The sequence below is a fragment of the Phascolarctos cinereus genome, unplaced genomic scaffold (genome assembly GCF_003287225.1).
Source record: "Phascolarctos cinereus isolate Bilbo 61053 unplaced genomic scaffold, phaCin_HiC Scaffold_7;HRSCAF=346, whole genome shotgun sequence".
In the NCBI taxonomy this organism is placed as follows: Eukaryota; Metazoa; Chordata; class Mammalia; order Diprotodontia; family Phascolarctidae; genus Phascolarctos; species Phascolarctos cinereus.
The window spans coordinates 96768622-96790840 of record NW_027556180.1 but is presented as its reverse complement, the minus strand read 5'-3'; the positions used below and the strand labels follow the sequence as shown (position 1 = coordinate 96790840).

Genomic DNA, 22219 nt, shown 5'->3' with positions numbered 1-22219 from the left:
TATTTTAAAAGCCAAAGCAGCCTTCCATTTTAATTATGAAATCTGAAACTTATCTAACATATGTAGAAGAAGAAAATAAGCCTTTTTTAGTGTATATGATAATAGCTGACCTTTTACATAATAGTCAAAGGTTTAAAAACTACTTTCCATGAAATATCTCTCTGATCCTCACAACAGCTCTATGAGTAAACATATCATGTTTCAGGTCAATATTTTTCTTAATATGGTACATTTGTGATTTTATCTGTCATTCTTTTGCAGGGGCCATGCTAATCTCCCCTATATTATTCCTATTTTATGATGTGTGCTGCTGAAGTGGACAATCATACAATCTTTCCAGTATAACATGACCCATATTCTATATTGCCCTGAGGAATATATACTTCAATAATTCAAAATATACATGATTTCACTACTACAGGTTCTCCAATCACTCTAACATATCAAAAATCCTTGTGCCTTAGTAGAACATGTTTTTAAAGCTGGAAAGGACTTTTAAGGTTGTATAGTCCAAACTCTTTGTCCTAAAAAGAAGAAAACTGATTACCTGAGAAATTAAATGACTTGACCAAAGTAACTAAGGTAGTAACTTTCAAAGCCAGGGTGTGAAGCCATGTGCTCTGATTTCAGATCCAATATTTTTGGTACAGTTTTGTCTTGACTCCCATAAATTGCTATGAAAAATCAATAAAATAAAACTCATTGTATTTCAGACACATTCCTGGTGTCGAATGAGCTCCTCTAAACTTAATAGTTGAACCTCACTTAAAGACATACAGTTGCCTGGGCATATAGGGAAAACTTAATAAATGCTTAGTGTTGCCTAAGTAACTCTACCATTTCAATCTATTCTCAATGATTTTCAAAACTGTAGGAGACTGTACTCCATGAATAAATGAATCTAGAATCCAGCCTCACTACAACATAACCACATTGTATTATTAGAACACAATTTTAGTGGAGCAAAGAAAACTTGAAGATGAAAACCAAGTTTATACCATATACAATCTTGAATCTGAAGTACTTCTCAGGTGAAGTCTCTGTCAGTAAAAATTCTTTGGGAAGTTCACCTTCTTTTTGTCATATTCCATTACTTCAGTTATCCAAAATTTCTTTCATAAGAACTATGTGAATTTCAAGAAATCTATTCAAACATTCACTTCCACCTTCTAAACTTTTTCTTACAAAGTAGGTAACTGGCTCTTATCAACCTAATAACACAAACTCCAATCCCCAGGTTCAAGTGTAGTTCAAAATTTAAAATCAATATTGTAAGTGAGTCTTTACCTTGCCAAGCTGGGTTAATGTTGTTCTGTATAAACTTGAAATTTGTTTCTTTATAGTGTCAGTTGTAGAAAATTGCTTCTGGCAAAAGTTGTGCACTGACAGTAAGGAAGGCAGAACCAGGAAACCGCATACACAGTTGCCAGAGCAATGTGAATGGAAATAAGAACACAAAAAGATGAACCTGAGTGAGGTTTAATTATAGTGAACCCATTTGGCTTCACAGAAGAGATTTACCTCTCTCCTTTATTTGCGCAATTTGGGTACTGTAGCTGTGGAAGACGTATTAGTTGATTCAACTGATTCTTTGGTTAATTTGATGGATTTTTTTTTCCTCTTAATTTTTTATTTTTTTTTTTTAGTAATTTTTTTTCTCCTGAAAAAGTGAACAGAGGGATATATTTTTAAAATTCAGGTGATATTAAAATTAAGAAACATTAAATTTCTTTGGAAATGTTATTTAGAGAGATTTTTAAAAGTGTGCATTTTATTTGAGTATTTTTTTTAGTTACTCATTATTTAGCTGATAAGAGTTTAGCTGATATAAACTCAATGGCTTTAGAGATTGAATTGTAATTTCTACAAATTAAATCATGTTTAAGATGTATGTTATCCACTATCTTTGTTTAGGAGTATAAATGATAAAACCGTACTTTGGCTCTATTTATGTAAAGTGATAATGATGTAAATGGACTTTTAATTGTATTGCTGATTTTGCTGGAAAGTAACAGAAAACAGGGTCAGCTAGGTTGCTCAGTGGAAAGAGTGCTGGGCCTGGAGTCAGAAAGACCTGAATTCAGGTCTTGTCTCAGACACTTAATAGCTGTGTGACCCTGGGCAAGTCACTTAACCTTTATTTGACTTAATCCACTGGAAAGGGAAATGATAAACTATTTCAGTATTTTTGTCAAGAAAACTCAAAATGGGTTCACAAAGAGACAGGACTGAAAAACCGCTAAAAAAACAACAAAGGGTGTTTTCCCCAGGGTCACCCACCTACTAAGCAACATGTGAACTGAATCAGTCAAGAGTCTATATTAATTTATAAGGCTTGGCACATCTAGATAGATAGATGGATAGATAGCTACACATTTATTTATTCACGTATGTTCATATGTATTTGTTCACATATATATATTCATTGATTCATGCACTTATTGTATGTTCAAAGCTTCCCTTCTCTCCTTAAGCCTACTCTGTGTTCTCTGAGCTGAAGACCCTGCCTGATACTTTACTGAGAAAATAGAGGTCACTCCATGTTCATTTTTTTTCTTTTATTAACCATCTTTGAAGAGCAATCCTACTTCAGACACTTACTTAACTGTTTGGCCTGAGCAAGTCACTTAACTGGTTGCTCCTTGGTTTTTATCTTTAAAATGGGGATAATAATAGCATCTAGCTCAAATTAGAAAACGTGTGCAACATTCTTCACAAACCTTAAAATGATATATAAGTACTTGTGGTTTTTTTTTTCAGTCACATGACCTTATTTGGGGTTTTCTTGGCAAAGATAATAGAGCGGTTTGTCATTTCCTTCTCCAGCTCATGTTACACATGAAGAACTGAGGCAAACAGGGTTAAGTGACTTACCCAGGATCACACAGCTCCCAAGTGTCTGAGACCAGATTTGAACTCAAGAAGATGAGTCTTCCTGACTCCAGGACTAGTACTCCAATCTATCTACTATGATACCGAAGTGCCTGAAGTAGACCACACAATTTTTGTTTAGTTATTTCAGTAGTGTCTGTCTCTTCATGACCCCATTCAGGGTTTTCTTGGCAAAGACACTAGAATGGTTTACCATGTCCTTCTCTAGCTCATTTTACAGATGAGGAAACTGAGGTAAACAGGGTAAAGTGACTTGGCAAGGATCACAAAGCTGGTAAGTGTCTGAGACCAGATTTAAACTCACAAAGATGAGTCTTCCTGACTCCAGGGCTGGTGTTCTATCCCTTGCATACCTTTGCAAGGAAAAAGGCATCCTTCTCATAAGAGATTTGAGGAAAGAAGGAAAGAATGGAAGATTATGTCAAGGGGTTTTGAGATGAAGAGAAAGGACATTTAATCAATGAAACATCAATCACTTATTAATGTTCACTGTGGTTATTATATTCTTGGCACAACAAATACAAATATGATAAATTAAATAAATTTTACTCTTATGTTACTTATGTTATAACAGATGAGACAAACTTGTCGCAGATATGTATTTGAATGCATATATATTTTTATATTGTACAAAACTGCACATATTTGATTAATCTACTAAAAGAGTGACCACATACTGCTTCCTAGTAGCCTTCATTTCTAACATTTGAATGAAAAGAAAAGGGTCAACATTTGTAGTAAATTTGATTAATAAGGCACTTATTATCTTGACGGAATTAATGTGGCATCCTGGGCCATCGCCATCATCTCCCTGATGCCATGGTCCTCTTTGAGAATGAAGGACAAACACAACTTGTGAGTAATCCCCGCTGAATAGGGATCCAGCTGGCCAGTTCTAGTTGGATAACTCAGTGCCTCATCTCCTCTCCCTCTCCATCTCCTTCTTCCTTTTCTTCTCCTTTTCCCTCTTCTTCTCCTCTCTGGGATTTACTGGTCAGATTTCTTTCTCAAATATCATGCCTTAAACCAAATTCACTCTGGAGTTCATAGATTGGACAATAATATGTCCTTTCCCAAGTACAATTTGATGCTTATTTTTTGCCCCCCCCCAGCTCAGAATGAATGTAAATAGAAACAATTTTTCTTTTACCAGCAACCCTGAGGGTCTTCTCCTCCCAGTTTGATTTTTTTTCTTTACATTAAAGGGGTCATCCCTTGACTCACTTCTTAAACAGGCCTATTCACTCACTCCAAGTGAGAACCTGAAAAGACGTTACCTTAAAAGGACCAGGGTCTCTCACTGCATTCTGGGCCATCTCCAGCATTCTGATAAATATCTGGCCTTGGACCCAGATGGCTCTGGAGGAGAAAGTGAGACTGGTTGACCTTACACAGCCCTCCCTGCCTCAAACCAAAGTCAATTGCAATTCATGTCATCATCTTCTTGATGTCATGATCTTCTTCAAGGATGAAGGACAAACACAGAATTAATGTAAAGGATAAATGGAAGAGTAGTCCATAATCCATTTGGCTATTATATGTAAATTGAGACTTTTCTGTTGCCTCATGTCCTTAAACTTTTCAGAAATTTATGAATTGTGGCCTTATTTACCTTCTAGATTAATTTATTGTTTTATATAGATATCATTTTAATATTTTATCACCATTAAGAGAAGTATGTCTCTCATTTATGGGAATTTTTAATTTGTGCATGGCATTGTGGTTTCAACCCCCTATATTTGAGAAAATAGAAGCCCCATGTTACCTTAGCATCTGATGGACTACAGATGAATCAGAAATATGTCCAAAAATAAGAACTTGGTTTCAGGTTCTTGGAATTAAAGCTCTTGAAGTTTTTCAGTAGATGTATATTTTTGCCTGAAATTCAAATTAAGGTACTTTAGATTTTCAATGCCTCTTGCTGACTTCTGAAAGGGGTTAGAATCTACCAAGAATTACAAGGGACTTTTCAGACATTGCAACAGACATTCATGCAGCTATGGTTTGATGTCATACTGACATGAAGTGCACATTTTTGTGAAGAATGATGCCTCAAGAGTAGCCCCCAGGCTTGCCATGATGCAAAATTGTGAAAAAATGTAATTCAAAGTTTCAATGGATCTGTGGTTTTATCAATGTGCATACTCCTTCCAGTGTTATAGCTCACAACTCATCCAAAGTGTCTCAACTTTTGTTATTATTACTTTTATTCATTTGATTTTGGAAAAAAAAAGATTTTTACACAAAATATTATGTGTCTTCCTTATGTATATCTCAGTATCCTCATGTTCAAATGCAGTATACAGGCTATCCATTGCTTATCTGCATTATAAGACCAGGACATCTCCTCTGGTCAGAAATATTCTTTTTATCATAGTTTCAAAGCAACTTTCTGAGTATAACTATTAATTATAAATTGTCTCCTCCCACCCAAAATAAAAAAATAGCTAGCATTTATATAGAATTTTAAGATTTGCACATTCCTTTACAAATAATATTTATTTTATTCTCACAAAAACCTTGGGAGGTGGGTTCTACTATTATCTCCATTTGACAGATGACAAAACTGCAGACAGAGGTTAAGTGCCTGTGCAGGGTCACGAGAGCTATTGAGTACCTAAACTGAATTTGAACCGAGGCGTTATAACTCCAAGTCCAGCATTCCATCCATTGTGCCATCAAGCTGCTTTCCATAGTGCTGTGAGTGACTGAAAATGTAGACCTAATGGAGTTGAAGGTTTAATGATCCACAAATATAGAATTACCAAAAGAATATTAGTGTTAAAAAGCCATTTTTGCTATTTTTTATTTTTTCAAAGCCAATCTTAGGTTCAGTAAAAGTACTAGAAATTTTGCCAAATGAAATATTGGCCACTTTTTTTTTAGTTCTCTGACCTATTCTTTGTTCATCTTCAGCTTCTGTCCAAGACTTACGTGCTTTATTACCCAGCTTTATTGGCTGACAATCAAAATGTTATATTATAGCTTGGACAAACAGACATTTTCATCACTTGGTTTTTATTGTTTTGAATATTTAAACTGGAATCTTTTTAGTGATGCTGAAACTAATATAGGGAGCATTATTATAGTCTAAAACTAAATACAATTAGCACAACATTATTTGCAAGCAGAGGCATCTGGAAAATTTCACTATCTGTAGAGAATCCCTCTAACATTTGTAATCTGCTCTGGATTGCCACCATGATGGTGACAAAGACTTTTGGCAAACATATCCCAGTTTTATGTCTTATTTGAAATCAATAATTATAAAGTGATAGAACAAAGTGATTTCTATTGTATCTTTCAAGGAATTTTTTTTTTATTCTATTAACATCAGATAGAGCATAATTTTAAAAGTCCTATTTAGTTCTACCAAATTAAATGTTCTTTTGTGGTCACTAAACAATAAACACAGTGGCATTGCATAATCCCTAAAGCTTTTAGTCAATTATGCATACATTAAGATGCAGAATATCATTTAAGAAAGCCTGCCCATTCCAGTACCTTCATCAAGTATGTCCTTTATAGGCCAATCAATCTTGCAAAGGTTTTTATAGAGATAGGAGAGGGGTGTTTTAAGTAAAAGTATATATGCTCATATGTATGATTCTAAAATTTATCCCTCTTGCTTCACCCTCTGTAATCTCACCTCTGTCCAATTTGAGACTTCCACTTGCCTTTCAGACATTGTGTACTTAATGTTCAGTAGATATCTTAAATCCAACATGCTTGAAAAGGAACTCATTATCCTTCCCCTCCCGCAATCTTCTCTACCTGTTCTCTTTCCTAACACTGTAGGGAGGGACACCATCCTCCCAATCCACCAAACTCCCAGCCTAGGACTCACATTTAACTCCTCAGTATCTCTCACCCCTCATATCCAATCTATGTCAAAGCCTGTCAATTTCACCTTTGTACCTCTCTCAACTATATCCCCTTCTCTCCTGTAACTGATATTACTCTGGTATAGGCCTTTTTCTGGACTATTTCTATAGCTTGATAGCAGGGCTGTCTACCTCAAGTCTCTATCCAACCCAATGCATTCTCCATTTAGCACTAAAGTGATTTTCTTAAAGCAGAAGTCTGACCATGCCACCTCCTTACTCAATAAACAACAGTGGTGCCTTATTGTCCCCAGAAACAAATATTAAATTCTTTCTTAGACATTTAAAACCCTTAGTCACATAACCTTCTCTCACCTTTGCAGTCTTCTTACACATTACAGAACAGGTAAGTATCTGAGTTGGGACATTAGAAAGGATCCCTCAATTCCTTTGAAATTATATTGACACTATGGACCTCATTTGTGTAGATCATGTTTGGTCCAACTTTCATTTATTAATTTTCTACTTTTTTATAAAAAAAAATTGATGTAGGTGTAACACTAAATTAAAATATAGTGGCTCTACTGTCTCATGGTTAGCAATTTCATACTTTTCCATTCCACTACACTAGAATCTCTCTTGGGTAAGAAAGGGTTGGAAATTGACATTTAACCCAGGAAAAGGAGAAGTACTATGTATGGTAGACCACATTCAACTTCTCTTCTCCTAACCACAACCACTATGGGTCTATGTCAATGGATACCAAGAAGAAATCCAGATCAATGGACACTTCAAATAAAACATTTAGAATTCCTGGAAAATTAAAGGATATCTACAACCTCATGTAAAGTGATAAGTAAAAACTAAATTCCCAACTTGTTGATTTTATCCACAAGGTGCATGAGAGTCTCCTTATTATATCTCCCTTCCCAATAAGAACTTTAAAAAAATAAAGAAATAAAGTCACTGCTGACTGAAAGAGCATAGACTCACATTACCACTGGTCAGTACTTTTCCAATGACCTTCTAATTGAAATTACATCTCAAATCACTATACTCTCAAATCTACCTTTCATACTGCTCTCAGAATTATCCTTCTTTTGCCTAGGCCTAGACACATTGTTCCTCTGCTCTGTGAGCTTCAAGGTGATTCATTATTTATTGAATTAAATTCTAAATATTTTGTCTCACTTTCAAGGACCTATGCTCAATCACGAACTTTATTTTATAGTACTCTTTTCTAAATCAAATCAACAAGCATTTATTAATTATTTATTATGTGTCAGGAATTGTCTAAGTTCTAGGACTGCAAAGAAAGGCAAAAATGGTCCCTGCCCTCAAAGAGCTCACAATCTAAAAAGGGAAACAGCAGGCCAAAAAAAAAATATACAAACAAAATATATAGAAGTTATTTGGCGGCTCCAGCTCTCACTGATGGTGTTCCTTCAAAAGTAGGAATTGGGCCCCTTTCACACTCAGAAGTTAGATTAGCTATTACAATGAAATATTTTCTTCAAAAGATATCACAAATATACCAGCTTACTCTCCCCCAATATGTAAGGCTTAATCTTTTTTCCATATACAATCTCAGTCTCTGGAGAAGGGAAAGGCTTAATTTGGTTCCTATAAAGTCCAGTCCCATGTTTCAATTTTATAACTCCCTTTGAGCTTGAGTCCCAGCCACCCTGGTTTCTCCAGGCTTCCTGCCATGCTCTCTGACTTTAATATCCAGCCTGTGTTCTTGCTTCCAAGATCGCCTTAGTTCACATTCTGATACAAGTGGGGATCATGCCTGACACTTGAAAATGATAAAGAAAACTAAATAAATCATGACAAAAGCTCCAACCATAGGTATAAAAGGGGAGGTCGAAGAGTAAATTGCTCCTTCATTCAGTTCATGGCACCCATACTGTTGGGTGAACTGAGATCTTTATTCAATGGATAGAGTAAGTAAAGTACACAGAAGAGAGCTACTGTCCTAGGCTCTTGTTTTAAAAGATTTTGCCTATTCTGCTCTTATAGCCAATCAATGAAGGCTACTTCTACCAACAGGGTAGAGATTGTTGAGAATCTGGGTACCTCTATGTTTGGTGATCTGGGCTGATGCCATACACTAAGAAGCAGGAGTAAAGAGGAAAAGCATTTCAGACATAGGAGATATCCATTGAAAATGCAGAGTCAGGAGATGAATGGTTTTGATCAAGGAAGTAGAAAAAAGGCTAATGTCATTGGATCATAGAGAATTTAAAGGGCAGTGAAATACAAGAAAAATGGAAAATTAGGGAAGGGTAACATTATAAAGGGTTTTGAAAGACAAATATAGGGTTTTATATTTTATGTTGAAAGTAATAGGAAGCTTTTAGCCTTTATTAAATGGATGGGGTGGTGATATTATTAGACTTGTGCTTTAGGAAAACATTTTGATAACTGACTGGAGGGAAAGATTTGAGGCAGAGAGAACCAAAATGTTATTGCAATAGTACAGCTGTGAGTTGATGGGATCCTGCATGAAGATGATGATAGTACAATAGAAGAAAACAGGCATGTTGGAGAGAGGTTGTGAAAACAGAATCCATAGAATATGAAAACATATTAGCTATGGGGGTAAGGGGAGTAAAGAGTTGAAAATAATGCCCAAGTTGAGAGCCTGAGTGACTGGGAGAATAATGGAATGCTTCACACTAATAAGCAAGTTTAGTAAGAGAGTAGGATTTGGAGGGAAATATAATTTAGACAGGACTTCTTATTAGACTCAGTAAATCATGAAATCATCTTCCCTCCAAGTTCAATGTGAAATATCTCAGCTAGGTGTTGTAGTGAGTAGAGTGCTGGACCTAGAGTCATGAATACCTGAATTTAAATCTGGCCTCAGACTGTGTGACCTTGAGGAAGTAATTTAATTTTTCTCCTAAGTTTCATTATCTTTAACATGTGGATAATAATAGTACCTACTTCATAGGGTTGTGAATAAAACAAAATGATATTTGTAAAGCACTTTGCAAATATTAAAATTTTATGTAAATGTTAGCTATTAAATTTTCCAAAGATCATCTAACAGGTGTGTTTCTTGTTATTGTTGTTGTTGTTGTTTTGACAACCTATCTGCTCATTTATTGTTCTAATACTTTGCCCTCTTTTATGAGATACTACTCATGATCATTTAATATCTGTTTCACAAAGATACTTAGTAGTCTATTTACATCCCAAAATAGCATCATTCTTAGGTACCACATATCTCCATTTAGCAAGGGGATCAGGTGTATGTTTCTCATCAGCTTCTAGGCTCTTTTAGACTCCTTGCTTTAATTATTTCATTGTAGTTAAACTTCATTATGGAATGGTTAAAGCCTGCATCAGTGTCTGTTTCTTTATATACCTCACAGTTTTAGGCATTAAGCAGTCCTTAAATCAGGTTAGCTTAGAATTTTTTAAATTACTTGCCTTAGTTTTGACTTTTAGTTTTGCTTCTACTTTGGAATTGCCTTGACTTCATGACTTGTACATTATTTAAAAAGTAGATTTCTTTGTCTTCAAATATAGTCAATGTCATCACGTCTCCTTCCTCTTACATTTCTCCTTCTCTTATTGCAGAATGATAAGAGTGATAAACAGGACTGAGTGCAATTTTCTATTTTTTCTTTATTTCACATGTTGCCTTGGCCAAAGAATTTATCACCTAGAAAGATGCCTATACTAAGCCTTTCTCTAGGTAGCTAGCCAGATCCTCAGAAAGCAGACAAAGTCTATTGCCCAAATCATACTTGGAGCCTTTACAAAATGAAAGAAATGATGAGAACTTGTGTTAAGCTAGCATAACATTTTAGAACCCAGGATAACTTCCATGCTTTGATAAGGCCTTGTATTTACGCTTTTGTGAAGATATGAAGTAATATAAGGACCTAAACCCAGCATGCTCTTCAACTAACTCCTGCCAAACTACACCATAAAAGATTAGAAATTGTGGATGATGACCCCAGAGAAAGGGAGACATTATCTCCAGGGGGTTCATCATCTAGGGAATGTCTAGGTTTCATATACTTTGAGAAACTTCATATACTCTAAGGAGTACTGTCTAGACACCATCAACCAACCAATCAACAATCCTATAGGAAACTGTGGAAATTTCTCCCTTTTTTTTTTCTTTCTGGTTCATTCCTGTATCCAGAATTAAGTTCAGACTGACAGATACAATGGCCTGAAGCAAAGATTTGAAGAATTCTTTAAAGAGGGAAAATGTAAGTATGACCTCTGACCTTTGCACAAGTTTTATGTCAATTCATTATGCACTATTTTTTTTTTACATTTCTATTAGTAAAAAAAAAATTGGTGGAAGTTGCAAACAATTAAATTTAAGCTTTTTTGTCAGGAAAAAATTGCTAACAATTAGAACTGCCCAAAGTTCAACGAGCTGATTCAAAGGTGGCAACTTTGTCTTCCCTGGATGTCTTTAGGCAGAACAGCTGGATGGCTACTTGGTTGTCTTATAATAGGAATTCCTCTCATTCATGAGTTATGCTAAAAGATGTCTGAGAATTTAGTGTTTTCCACATACAGAGCCTATACTGCAGATGCTGAGTGACAATGTGCCCTATAGCTTTAATAACCTGCAGTCTGACTGTTGTCAACTGAAAAATATCCTTGGAAGTGGATGATTGTCCAATAATGGACTGCATGATTGGAAAAGTCTATTATTCCAGGCTGATAGAGGAGCGCAGTTCAGTGTGGGTGCACAGGCAGACTAGGCCTCAGCAACCCTGGAGCAGGCCTTAGAGGATTGAATCATGGGCAGCTGTGGCAGTTTCCAGACTTCTCAACCTACAAATGCCACAACTTAAAAGGTCAGTAGGAAAGGTCTGTCTGACCTTGGTGAGAAAAAAAAGCTCAATCCAGCCCTAGTGGCAGCATGGCCCCATGGTGGTAGCTGCTTCTGGAGCTCTCAGCCCACAGGGAGGGATCAAACAGATGATTACAGGAGGATTGCAGGGATCACTTTGCTAGTGCTGCAGCAGGAATGTCTTGCTTTGCTTTTGCGTGGATCTGGGTCACAGTTCTGGGTGGTGGTCTTGGGGCGAGAGGTGAGTTGGCCTAGTACAGCTTGTAGTGGCAGTGAAAAGGAATCCTCCTCAAAGTTCCAAGGTAAAAAAAAAAGTGCTTGTGGTCACTTATGGACCAGAGCATAGGCCAGGGTAGGAGTGAACACCTTGCCCTTGATCATAGCACCTTGGAAGAACTGGAAATTTACAGGTCCCTAGAAGTATCTCTGAAAACGGCTGCACAAAACCCTAGAAGCTTGGGACAGTACATTTTCCACACTGGAAGCAGGTTCTTTTACCTTAACAAAGAATTTAAAACTCAAGTAATTGGCTGGGAACATAAGCAAATAGCACAAAGACAAAATAAATCAAAACATACACTCGGAAGAAGACAACAAAGTCAAAGTTCCTACATCCAAAGTCTCCAAGAAAAATATGAATCAGTCCCAGGCCATGGAAGAGCTCAAAAAGGATTTTGAGATGCAAGTAAGAGAAGTAGAGGGAAAACTTGGAAGAGAAATGAGAGTGATGCAAGAAAATCATGAAAAACAAGTCTACAGCTTGCTAAAGGAGACCCAAAAAAATACTGAAGAAAATAACACCTTAAAAAACAGCTTAACCCAAATGGCAAAAGAGGTGCAAAAAGCCAGTAAGGAAAATAATGCCTTAAAAAGCAGAATTGAACAAATGGAAAAGGAGGTCCAAAAGTTAAAGAAAAAAATACTTCCTTAAAAATAAGAATAGAGCAAATGGAAGCTAGTGACTTTATGAGAAATCAAGAAATTGTAGAACAAAACCAAAAGAATGAAAAAGAAAATAGAAGACAATGTGAAATATCTCATTGGAAAAACAACTAACCTGGAAAATAGACCCAGGAGATATGATTTAAAAACAATTGGGCTATCTGAAAGCTATGATCAAAAAAAAAGAGCCTAGACATCATCTTTCAATAAATTATTAAGGAAACCACAGGGTAAAATAGAAATTGAAAGAATCCACCAATCACCTCCTGAAAGAGATCCCCAAAATAAAACTTCTAGGAATATTATAGGCAAATTCCAGAGTTCCTAGGTAAAGTAAAAAAATATATATATTGCAAGCAACCAGAAAGAAACAGTTCAAGTATTGTGGAAACACAATTAGGACAGTACAAAATTTGGCAGCTTCTACATTAAGGGATTGGAGGGATTGGAATATAATATTCCAGAGGGCAAAGAAGCTAGAATTACAACCAAGAATCACCTGTCCAGCAAAACTGAGTATAATCCTTCAGGGGAAAGAATGGATATTCAGTGAAATAGAGGATTTTCAAGCATTCTTCATGAAAAGACCAGAATTGAATAGAAAATTTGACTTTCAAATCCAAGACTCAAGAAAATCATGAAGAGGTAAACAGGAAAGAGAAATCTTAAGGGACTTATTAAGGTTGAACTGTTTACATTCCTACATGGAAAGATGATATTTGTAACTCATGAGACCTTTGTCAGTATTAAGGTAGTTGGAGAGAAAAAAAAATATAGATAGGTAGATAGATAGATAGATAGAGAGGCCACAGGGTGAGTTGAAGATGAAGTGGTGAAATCTAAAAAATAAAATTAAGGGGTGAAAGGATTATACTGGGAGAAGGGGAAAGGGAGAGGTAGAATGAGGTAAATTATCTCACATAAAACAGACAAGAAAAAGCTTTTGCGGTGGAAAGGAAATGTGTTAAGATGAAAGGGAATGAATGAATCTTATTCTCATTGGATTTGGCTTAAGGAAGGAATAACATATGCACTCAATTAGGTATGGAAATCTATCTTGACCTTCAGGTAAATAGAGGGAAAGGAGATAAGAGAGGGGGGGATGATAAAAGGGAGGGCAGGTTGGGGGAAGAGGTAATCAGAAGCAAACACTTCTGAGGAGGGACATGGTAAAAAGAGAGAATAGAATAACCTGGGGGAGGGATAGGATGGAGGGAAATATAGGTAGTTTTTCACAGACACAGACACACACACACACACACACACACACACATAACACTTAAAAATTCTCAACTTCATTGAATGCCCATTTTCCCCCTCAAATGAGAGGTAGTTTATTTTTGGTTATAAAATCAGCTCTTTTGCCTTCTTGACCATCTTATTAAAAGCCCTCACCTTCTTTGAAATAGTAGCTTCTTAATCTTGTGGAATCCTGCCTCTGGTCTTATAATATTTGAATGTTGTGTTTTTTTTCTTTTCTGGTCACTTGACATATTTCTTCTTTCACCTGGGAGCTATGGAATTTGGATATAATATTCCAGAGAATTTTCATGTTGGGATCTATTTTAGGTACTGATCAATGGAGTTTTTTTCAATTTGGATTTTACCCTCTGGTAGTAGGATATTAGTATAGTTTTGCTAGATAAGTTCATTAAATACGATTTCTAAGCTTTTTCTTTTAACGCTGCTTTTCTGTATTTTAATAATTCTTAAATTATCTCTCCTAGATCTATTTTCCACAACAGTTCCCCACCCCCCCCAGGAGATAATTCACTTTTTTTTTTTTACTTTTTAAAAATTTCTGAGGCAGCTAGGTGGCACAGTGAACACAGCACCAGCCCTGAAGTCAGGAGGACCTGAGTTCAAATCCAGCCTCAGACCAAACACTTGACACTTACTAGCTGTGTGACCCTGGGCAAGTCACTTAATCCCAATTGCATAAAAAAAAACTCAAATAAAATTTTTCTGTGCCATTTAAAGAATTATTTAATTCAATGAGTTTCTGTACCTCTTTTTTTTAATTCTAATTTGGCCAATTCTATTGAATAATTATTTTCATCAGTAAAGTTTTGTACTTCTTTTACCATATGGCCAATACTGCTTTTTACAAATATATTTTTTCTTCAGTGAAGTTTTGTAATTTTTTTTTATTATTTAACCAATCTTTTTTTTTTGTTTGTCTTTTTAGTATTTTTATTCTTCTTTTACAAAACTATCATCTTTTCATTGTTTTCTTGCAACATTCTTATTTCTTTTCCCAATTTTTCTCTGTCATACTCATTGGAATTTTTCTATTTATTTTTCTCTTTCTTGCTCTGTTTTTTAAAGCTCTTTCAGGAATTCTTTTTGGGCTTCTTTCCAATTTGCATTTTTCTTTCAGTCTTTGTAGATATTTTCACATTGCTGTGTTCTTTTGAGGTTCCCCCCCCCAATATTCCCTGTCACCATAGTAGCTTTTTAGGGTCAGGTACTTATTTTGAGAATTGCACATTTTTCCAATCTATTTCTTTATAATACTTCATACTAAAGTTAGGCTTTGCTCTCCAGGGTGGGAGGGGCATACTGTCATATGCCACAAGCTTCTTTACACTGTTGTTTTCAAAGCAAATTCAGGCAGTTTGGCAGCTTTTGGTGCTTCCAAGGTGATGTTATGCTGGGATAGATGTTGTCAATACAATCCTGATCTGAGCTCTGGGGCTTATCCAGAAAGAGTCCCTTGAAACCACAAATGTTCCTTCCTTATATGAAAATTGGAGCATGGACCTTGCTCCCTTGCAATTGCAAGTTCTTCTCTTGGCCCTCTAACTGTGATCTGGAAGTGGGTATGAGCAATGAATTTGCCAACAGTGCTAGCACCCAATGCTAGCATAAAAGTCTCCTATAGTATTTTTCTGTTCAGCTATCCAATCCTTTTACTGTCTTGGGTGTAAAAGCTCATGACAATGCTACTGTTGCCACTACCTCCAGGGCCCACAGGTGTTGTTCCTGCCATACAATTCTCTTACCCAGTTCCCATCCTATTGTCATAGACCTCGCTTTCTCACCTCCAAAATTGTCTTAGCCTAAAAAAATCACAGTGTCCAACTTCAGATTTGAACTCATGTCTTCCTGATGCCATTTCTAGACCTTCATACACTGTAATACCTAAACTAAGAGAACTGATAGCCAGTCTGCTAGATTGGTAACTATGAAATATTCATTGAACTAAAGAAACATTTTCCTAATACTGGATTGAGCATCTATGGAATCTCTATCTTCCCCAAGACCCATTTAATTCTATACTTGTGCTTACTAAACACCTAAGAGACTGAATTTTCTCAAGCTAAACTTCTATCCAAATCTCCTTATCCCTGAACTCTTCTAATTTGGCCTGACATAGGTTAAGGGTATTACCTTAATGTCTTACAGGTCCTAGGTTACATATTTAGCTTTTAGCCATGACTTCTTAACAACAGCAACATAATCCAAAAACATGATAGTTCTAGTGATTTTCAACCACTCTGATATGAATGAAGACTTTTCATTAAATAGTCATCATATTGTTCTTATTTTCAGTCATTTTTCAATCTTATCCAACTATTTGTAACCCATTTGTTGTTTTCTTGGAAAAAATACTGGAGTGGTTTGCCATTTCCTTTTCCAGCTCATTTTATAGATGAGAAAATGGAGGCAAAGAACATTAAATGACTTGCCTAGGGTCACACTGTTAGTAAATGTCTGAGGCTAGATTTAAATTTAGAAAGATAAGTTTTTCTAACTCAAGGATCAATAACCCACCTACAGCACCACCTAGCTACCCAAAAATAGTATTTTAGCAACATTCAGATCAAAAAATCTCTTATACAAAGTTAGCCCTCCGTATAAGCCACATATGATTGCACTATATATGTACACACGTAGCCACATTTGTTTTTTGTTCTTTCTTCTCTGCTTTTTCTGTGTTCTTTTCGTGAATACTGAGCTTGATTTTCAATTTTTCCTCCTTTTGCATATATGAAAATAAAATACACAGACATTTAAATTTCTGAGTTAAATTTTATATAACTTATAAAGTTTAGGGGGAAATTACTAAAATAAAATTTGGAAATAGAAGAAAACCACTGAGGATAGAAGAATAATCTGTTAAAAATGAATTTTTATAATCAAAATTTTTCAACATCAGTGTCTAAAAGTTCAATGAATCATTAGTCATAATATTTGTCAAAATGATGGCTTGCTAGGGTGATTGTACCAGCAAGTGTGGCTTAACTTTATTTCAATAACTTCACATCAGTGAAACAACTGACAGAAAACGTTATTAAATCTGACCTTCTTTGCTTTGGATCCATATAATAAAGTTACTTATCCCAATTATAGTACAGTCTCCCCAATCTTGGCTCATCACAGTTATTGTGAAAAGCTATAACTGAGATAAATTGTCTTACCCTTGGTTTGATATGATGTCTAGGTAAATTAGTTAAGAAAGCTAAACTTTAATTGGAAAAGTCAATTCATTAATAACACAGCAGACAAGTTCTACACTGATTAACCCTGTTGCAATGGAGGTCTGTCTGCTTTTGTTTTAACATTTTTCATACAACAATAAAAACATTTCAGAAGAAAAAAAAATCATTCTTGAAAAAAAAAAGCCCCAAAGGAAATGCAAGTTTTTTTTTTTAATGTAAACAAAGGCCATAATTTGTGTGGGCCACCAAGGAATTAAAACACCTACATATTTTTAAATATAGTTAGTCCAATAGTTTTTCTAGACAATACTACATATTGAAATGTATGAACAAATCTTTCTGACTGAATGGTGATGCTTGTGGACTCAGAAAAAGTTCTAGTACTCTGGTGACCTCTTTAAGCACTTTCATTTTACAGAAAGGCTGCAGAAGTTTTGGTTCTGAAAATTTGCATGTGCCATTCCCCATGCAGACATTCAGAGAAATATGTTTAGAAACTTAATTATTATTATTTTATTAATTATTTATCAAATAATATCTGCAATTAATTTATCAATTTATTAATTAATTTATTAATAATTATTTATTTGATAATAATTCATTATTATTTAATTTTATTTCCAGGAAAAGCAAAATAGTTTTGGCTCTCTCTCTGTGAGATGTGATTTGAAACTATAGTGATTGAAACCACATTGTTTTGAAGACACAGTTTTATGGTCACAAAATTCAGGTGTAATATCATAGCCCATTTTGGGGAGCAGCTAGGTGGAGCAGTGGTGAGACTATCACACCTGGACTCAGGGAGACCTAAGTTCAAATCTGATCTTGGACATTTACTAGCAATTTGACCCTAGGCAAGTCACTTCACACTGTTTGCCTCAGTTTCCTCATCTGCAAAATGAGTAGGAGAAAGGAATGGCAAAGCACTCCAGTATATTTACCAAGAAAATGGGGTCACAAGAGTCATACATGCCTAGAAAAAGTAGACAATAACCTAAGGAGGTCCAAAACCTGCAACGCAAAATGCTGTTTAAAAATGACATTTTATACTTTAAGGAACAAACAAGTTTAAACATATCCATTTTACAAGGCTGAATTAATCCCTCAAAATAAAGTTACAAAACTTCTTCAGTTGATTGATAAGGTACATATTGATTTTTTTAAAAAGAGAGCTAGCTATGGAAATAGAGAATTTGAACTTATTTTTTACACATCAGTCTTTTAAAGATATATTAAGCATATTTATTTTAAGAGGAATTAGTTTAATTTGAGTCATTGTAAAATAGCCTTTAGAAATCAGAGATGACAAATGACAGATGAAATATCAAGTTTAAAATTCATGAATAATCACAAATGTTTTAAGTTCCATTTAAGATTTTCCAATGAAATGAAAAGTTACAAAATTCATTTATTGCATTCAAGTAAAATGCCATGATTAATAGTGAATTAAAGCTGCAAAGATGCTAAAAATGGATACACTCATTGTAGGAGGGACTGTGGAAAGGCAGATACATTAATTCTTGCTGTTGGAGCTGTAAATTGTTCCAATGATTCTATATATTTCTAAAAATGGAGTTCTACAAAATAAGCTATTAAATTGTGCATATCCTTTGACCTCAAAATTCCACATTTTGGAAGAGTGGGTGCAGATTTGTGATTTCACTGGTATTGTGAACTTCCCAAGAGGAAACTCTCTCTAGCCGTGCATATTGACATCTCCTCTGTATGATTCATAGAAAACATGGACTTCACAAAAATGAATTTTGTATGCTAAGAATTTGTATAAGCCAAGACATCATTAGATTAAAAATAATTTACATAAGTGCTTAAGTTAGCAATTAATAACAGGCAACTAAAAAGAAGTTAAAATTGAGTGATGTATAAGTTTATGGAAAACAAATATCATAGTCCCTAAAAAATTAGCCTCTGCATACATTGACTAACGATATATCCTAATTATTTTCCACAGATGTATATGATACATTCTGTTTTGTTTTAGCCTCACTCTACCTCTAACTCTCCCCTAAATTATACTATGTCTAGTAGTCCAATAGTGCCACTAATAAAATGATTTCAATTTCATACCACTTGTTTGTAGCCAGAGATGATTATAGAATGCCAGGATGCATGGAGAGAATATAAGGATTGAGGAGAATTTTGAAGCTAAATTGAGAGGAAAGATGGACACAATATTTGTAATAGAACTGTCCACCACGAGCCCTCATACCCCTTATCTGTGCTAAGCTATTAAAAATGCCCTTTCTAGCTCTAGAACTTTTTAGATCTTATTAACTAAATAACTAAATAAACTCAACCAAATCATTTAATTTCTCTGAGTTTCAGATCCTTCATTTGTAAAATGGAAATATTAATACATATACTAATCTTAAAGGATTATTGTAAGCATAAAATGACAGCAATATGTGTTAAGTGCTACTGTTATGAAGCATTTAAGAGCTCAAAGAGACCAGAGAGATTACGTACCAGGCCCTCTTCTATGTAGGTGAGGAAACTGAGTCCAAGAGAGGAAGTAATGTTTCAAAAATCAAAGGTCAGAGTGAGGTTCGTGTTACTAACCTTAATTTCCAATTTAGTGTGCAATCTTTTTGGTTTACCACAGTTCCCATTTTTTTTTCTTCCTAGCCCTCATGTTTTTTGAATGATTATGATGATGATAATGAAGAAAGGAAGAAGATAATGATGCAGTGTTTTAAGGTTTGCAAAAGACTGCAAATACTATCTCATTTTATGCTCTGAATAACTCTAGGAAATAGCTATTATTATTACTCCCATTTTACAGATGAGGAAAATGAAACAGATTTAGTAACTTAACAAAGGTCACAATCTAGTAAAATCTCTGAATGTATATGGAACTCAAGTTCTCCTGAATCCAGGAAGAAAGAAGAGGTAATGAGCCATCACAGAAATATCATGTTGGTTCTTAATTAGGATAAAAACCCTGGTAAAAGTTCTTTGTCTCTATTTTCCTTTTTCCTGAAATTGTATTACAAATACTGTGACTTTTGGGAGGGACAAATAAAATGATAGCAAGCATCTAAAATGGTTTTCCTTTGATTACAGTCTTTGGTCTGTAGGAATTTTAGGTCCCTAGGACCTAAGTGTTGGAAGGGCTTTTTGAAAGATCTTCTCTATTAGTGGTACTGTTGAGACTATTAAACATAGTCTCATTTGGGAGAGAAGTAGAGCAAAGCTGAAACAAAATCTATCTTCTCATCTATAACTCTTACTGCTAATCTCAAACTTCATCTATCTTTCTCTACACGTTTCCTTTTTCCTGACTCTCTCAATTTCCATTTGCCTGACTAGGAATGTTAACATACTTCAAACTCCAACCACTTGCTGGGACCTTCGAAAGAACAAGCTTGTCTATCTCTTTTCTATACATTCTCCATTTAAATGTGCTATTTGAATTACTGGTGTGACTTATTAGAGCTAATTTGATCTCAAAATTTGTTTTCTGTATAGGCTAATATGTCATTGTTGATGAATTCAAATATTTGTCTTTCTTTAGCTAACATTGCCATGAAGTATTGCAATGTATACTTTAATCCTTTAATAAGCCATTGTTGATGGACTCAAATTAGCATTTCTTTGAGCTAACATTTCCATAATATATTTAATGTACATTTTAATCATGTGTATTCAGATACCGCTGTTTTCATGCTGCAAATTGTACATATGGATATACTATTTCAAAAGTTAAAAACAGTTGATCAATGAATAAGAATTTATAAAGCACCTTCTATGTGTCAAAAATTATGCTATAACCTGGGGATACAGGACCAAAAGTAAGCAGTTTCTCTCCTCAGCAGCATACATTTCATAGGGAATTTTACATGCTTATATACAAATATATAGAAAAAAATACAAAAATAAATAAAAGTTAATTAGAGAGGGCATTAATGTAGGGGGAATCAAGAAAGACTTCATGTTAAAGATGTTGATTGTGCTGCCTCTCTGCAGAAAGGAACTGGGCTGAATCATCCTTTTTTTCTTTTTCTTTTTTCTTTTGGTAGCTATTGCAGACATGATGCTTTAAATCATGCCTAGTAAAAGCCTTTTCCATTCTGTCTTGAAAATTTTGTTTAAAAACTGATTTTTCAACTTTATTTAGCATCTTTTCTCCAAACAAAGAATTGAGGTGAGTTCTGTTAGGAATTTGTAGTATTTTAGAGGATTGACTCTGACTTCATAGTATTTTAAGCTCCAATAAAAGTGTCAGTACCAAGTTTCAGTATTATATAGATCAACTAAAATTAATATTTAAGACAAACTTTGTCAGCATCAGGGAAACCTCAAGGAGAAAAATGAATTTCTTTAAATTTAGAATACCTTAAAATATTTCCTTTTTTGGGAACAGTTGATATTCAGTTTTAATCCACACTTTTATTATACATCTTTATTCTATATACAGAAGAGATTTGCAGTTTTTTCAACCCTGTAAAAAACAGTATTATCTTCTTCATTTACATTCTCCAGTAAATGGAATCTTAACAGGTGCAAGAAGTGACTCATTTTAAAATGGCATAATTAAATACTATGGAAAATGAAAAATGTCTCCTCGAATGTACTCTGAAAATAAGTCCCTTGCAAGACATCTAAACTGTATAAGCTTACAATAAATGAGCTTATGGAATGTGCCAAAGACAAAGAAAAAGTTAAAATCACCAAATTTTCTCAGTGTTTAAATTTATTTTTATATTTTGAATGCCTGCTTCTTGTATTGAGTAAACCTATCAGATTATCATGACTTGTTAAAATCAATGGATAAAAATATGAACTTAAAATAAATAAATATTTCTTCTGTATCTTGGCTTAACAATAAGCACAACTTAACTTAATTTTTTTCATCAACATTAATGATATATTTTAAAACTATTTCTCATGTTTCTGTAATCAAGGAGGCCTCATCATAGAAGGCCATGGGGAAAACAGGAGAAAGAACCCTCCAATCAATTTCACTGGCACTGACACAGAGTTTCATCATTTTTTCCTGATGGTACTCCCCTTTATTAATCTTAATAAGTTTTTTTAAAAATATTTTTTATTATTTACCAATTAGATTAATTTTTAAGATTTATTTTTAAGAATTTTGAGTTCCAAATTCTCATCTTATATTGCTCCCTTCCCCCACCCCTTGAGAAGACAAGCAATATGATATAGATTATTCACATGAAGCTATGCGAGAAAACTAAACAAGGAAAATAAAGTGAAAATCTGCATTCAGTTCATCAATTCTCTCTCTGGAGAGAAATAGCACT

The 22219-nt window shown here is 34.6% G+C and overlaps 1 non-coding gene across 1 annotated transcript; it reads right to left on the bottom strand.

Annotated features, from left to right (window-relative positions):
• Positions 1 to 217: 217 nt before the first annotated feature.
• On the bottom strand, positions 218 to 321 carry LOC144454924 (U6 spliceosomal RNA). Its single transcript, XR_013483471.1, has one exon. It is a non-coding gene; the product is annotated as a U6 spliceosomal RNA (small nuclear RNA).
• Positions 322 to 22219: the final 21898 nt, after the last annotated feature.